This window comes from Lonchura striata, chromosome Z (assembly GCF_046129695.1).
Source record: "Lonchura striata isolate bLonStr1 chromosome Z, bLonStr1.mat, whole genome shotgun sequence".
Lineage (NCBI taxonomy): Eukaryota > Metazoa > Chordata > Aves > Passeriformes > Estrildidae > Lonchura > Lonchura striata.
The window spans coordinates 76,020,472-76,024,734 of NC_134642.1; positions in this window are offsets into that span (position 1 = coordinate 76,020,472).

A 4,263-nucleotide genomic window follows, 5' to 3' on the forward strand; every position below is an offset into this window, starting at 1 on the left:
TGGGCAGCTCCCACTGACAAAAGCCTCAAGCAGGAGGATGCTCCTGCCCTGAGCGAGCCCTAGGGCTGCTCTGACACTGAGGCCTTACGTGCACCCAGACAACCTTCTGCTGTCACCATGACCACATGGCAACCATGCCCTGACATCACAATGCAAGCACTCTATATTGGTCTGTGAATTTAGGCAGAGCAATAACCAACCTTCTGTACAGCAAAAGCAAAATAGCCGGGGAAGGTCTCCTCTGTCACAAAGAAGCACAAATTCACTTTGTGGCCAAACCCTGTTGTTCAAGGGATCCAAGAGTAACTCCAAGAGTGCACCAAGCACCTACAGCCTGTGCCCCAACTGAGCACTCAGATGGTAACCTAGCAAAGGAAACCAGACCAAGAAAATGGCCCAAAGCATTGCACATCTGAGAAACAACCCTCACTTTTAAAAATTTAATGGTTTATTATATCTTAACAAAGGACTGAATAAGGAAAACTTGCAGCACTGGGAGTCTCTATGACCATTACATAGATCAGCTCAGCTATAAAATGGATGCTCTGCCTTTTATACCCTTGATCCCGCCAAAGTTTTGTCAAAGTTTTGCCATCCACTGCTGGAGATTCCTTTCTTACATCTTGACTGGAGGTCAGGTGTTGTTATGCCACACCTCCTGGTCACAAGCCGGCCCTCCCCAAAAGCCCTGACTACCAAGGCCATTGCAAGGGGGAGGGGAAATAGGACAATGGGAGGATATATTACAATAACATCACTATACATTTTTACATCCATATAGTATCTACCCCCTAATTGTGAGAGCCAACTGTTACATGACTCATCTATAACATACAGAGCCAGGAGAGAAGGCACTGTTGGCATAACAGCTGAAACAATTCCTAACAAATCTCCCACATATCTGCACATTTATTGGATATGCCCAAGGCTCCTGAGGATGTACATCTCTGATTTTATTGCCCTTTGGAAGCAGTCAAACTGGCAGTGTCTGCCCACCAACAGCAGCTGCTCTGAGCTGGGAACACGCCTGGTGGTGCTGATTTCCAGAGGCTTCTGTGTGCCAGGAGAAGATAAGGAAGGAGCAGATTGAAAGGTGCTGGCGCTGCTGCTGCTCTGTGCCAGAGAGCCCCGGCTGGGCAGGGCACGGCGCTGCAGGCTCTTTCTCCTGCCAGAGCTGGGCACACCTGGGAACAAGGCATGGCAACTTGTGGGGACACCAAGGGCTTTGTGGGGGCTGCATTGCTCAGCACACACCCAGGCCATCTGTGGCACAGAGTTCTGGTGCATAAAAAGATAAAGCAGAGAGAAATAGCTGGGAAAGGTTTCATTTTGACCTTTCTTACCTGCTCAACAGAAGTGGCCAAAATGAAAGTTACAGAGCAGGGCCTGATCCCTTCTCCTGCAGGAGGGGCCCTGTACTGGCTCCTGCCCAGGGCTGGTGCCCATGTGCTAACATTCAGCCGAGTGGGAGCAGAGCTCCTGGGGCTCTACAGGGATACACCAAGCCCAGCCCAGTTACCTGGTACACATGCAAAGCTTCAGAAAAAGATTAGAGTGGAAAAATGTAACTGTCATGATCACTGTATTTTACTATGTTTACATGCTGTATAGGACCGCAGTTTTATGTATTTGTGGTATTTTCACACATTTTAATCTCAGAAATACTGTCAGATACACTTTGATTCCTAATGGAAAGTCTTAAACTATTAATTTAGCTTATAAAATGAAGTTACTGACATTAAATTATACGTACTTTGTAGTGTAGAAGAACACAGTAATAGTGTGAGTAATTATGATTGCTTAAGCACAATTGGCTTGGGTCTGTACAGGAATGTGAAATTTTGCAAGAAGAGAATATTTTCACTAGGTTTTGTAAAATATTTGAGAAACACTTCTTGTTTGAAATAATATGTTTCTAACAACCTCTTACGTAGGAGTTTGAGGAAGGTTCTTACTTTTGAGAGCAGTACAATTTTACATTTTAAGAATAATGTAAGCAGCTGATGAACTTTAGAATTATTGCAGACCACATTTAGTCTTTCAGAAAGTATTAGTGATATATATCTGATTCAATGCATCTTTTAGCCAGGTTTTGTCGGTGTAGGAAAGCCTGGTTGTAAAGCTCCCATTGTTGCCATTACAGCATTTATGTGCTGTAAATCATGTAAAAGTCTCCATTTTCCTGATTTCTTTTTTATTACAAAAATAGGGGTATTCCAGGGGCTGAATGATTCTTCAGTATGACCCACTTGCAATTGTTCTGTGACTAATCCTTGCAGGGCAGTAAGCGTTTCAGTAGTAAGGGGCCACTGATCAACGCAGACAGGTTTATCTGTTAACCATGTCAAGGCTACAACTGGACATTCACCACCCTGCATCACAGTGGCTCCTATTAAAAATCCATAGCAATTCTGTAATAATAGTAATTAAAAATCACAGTAATTCTGAGGGTCTGATGTTAGCTTGTTGGCCATCAGGATGTTCCACATTAATTACAATGGCTGACAAGCCACCTGTTGTAGAACCACCCAACCCCATCAGTCCAAAACTTGCACGAGTGAGAGGCCACGATTGAGGCCAACACAGTCACGAGAGTATTGTAACATCTGCTCCAGTGTCAATCAAACCTGTTACCGATACGGTCCCTGGATGATATCCACTGGCTGTGAGGATGCATGTCTTTTCTGGATGGTTCTCCGTTATTTTCTCAGTCCGGAACACTTGAGGTACTTACCGTATTGGGAACAAAGCTCACAAAGGCTACAAGCTGAGTGATGCAAGTTCCTTTCTGAATAGTAATAGGGCACTCATCAATTCATATCATAGCATGACTCTGTCCTAAAAAATCAACAAGTCCTAAGTGCACATGAATACATTTAAGTGTAGTACTTGATACCCCTGTCAGAAATGCACTCAATCCACATCCTATTGGGCCATAGGTGTCATGGGGCACTTTGCAGATTTGTCAAAATAGTTACTGTGTCAGTGGTGGGTACATCAATCCCTGTGGACCCACTTGTTGCTCCTGAATACTGTTTGCAAATGGGTAGCTTTGTAGTGCCGGGAAGGCCCATAATTGATGTTAATGGTCGTCAGGTTATTTGTGTCCCCACACACCCCTTTGTGTTCTTCTTCCCATTTCCCTGCAACAGCTGACCATTTGCATGATACTTACTCTTACACAGTGCCCAAATTTAGCACAATGATTGCACATAACATTGCTGCTTGCATTTGACTTAGATGTTATTTTCTGGGTATTACACTGTGCCTTTACATGCCCTTGCTGTCCACAATTACAGCATTTCGGTGGTGGTCTTAGAACTGCAGCAAGAGCTGCCTATTTATGCTCTACTGAACCAACTTTTGAGCAAGCAGTAACCATTTCAGACAATGTGGGCTCCCCAGGTAAGGTGTCAATAATCGTTCTGCAGTCTGGGTTTGCACTTTCTTTCACCAATTGTATACACAATCTATGTCACAAAGGTTCATTATCTACCTGTTTTTCAATAGCTGCAGCAAGCTGTTCCACAAACTGCAAAAATGGTTCTCTCATCCCTTGTTGTATCGTAACATATCTCTGTTTTGGAGCTGCCATTTCCATTGTTTTAATTAAAGCACTCATGCCTATTTGCTGAGCTTGTGTCAAAATTGAAGGATCTCACCTTGCCTGTAAATCTGGGTTAGCAAAAGGCCCAGTGCCCAATAAGGCATCAACACCCACAGCATGACGAGTCGTGTTGAGGCAGCTGCATATTTGTTAAAGCTGTGTGCTCAGCCACTCACCTCCAAGTTTCTTGAAACACACCATACTGTACTGGTTGGAATAAAACTGTAGCAAGATGCATGATGTCATAAGGTACAAGCATACTGCATTAATTACATGTATTAATTGCATTACCTCTGAGGAATTAATACCAAACTGAGCCACTTTCAATTGGAGATCTTGCACAACCTTCCAGGCAAAGACATGATGACTGTCATCCTGCCCTGTTCCAGGAACTGCTTTAAAAACTGGAAAAGCCATAGGATTATCACAGGCAACACTTGCCTTAATTCTCTCCTCCTGAGCTACTTTTGGGGCACCAAATCTTTCTATTAGGTCCCAATTTTTTTATTCAGCTGCTTTCTTCCTAACAAATTCCCAAAACTTCTGAGACTGTCATGGAAGCACAGTTACTTGACACGGAGGCAAAGTCCATGGGGCAGTAGGGCTAGATTTATTAGAAGCTGAACTGCCAACAGTTCCCTGCCCCACCTCAGGTG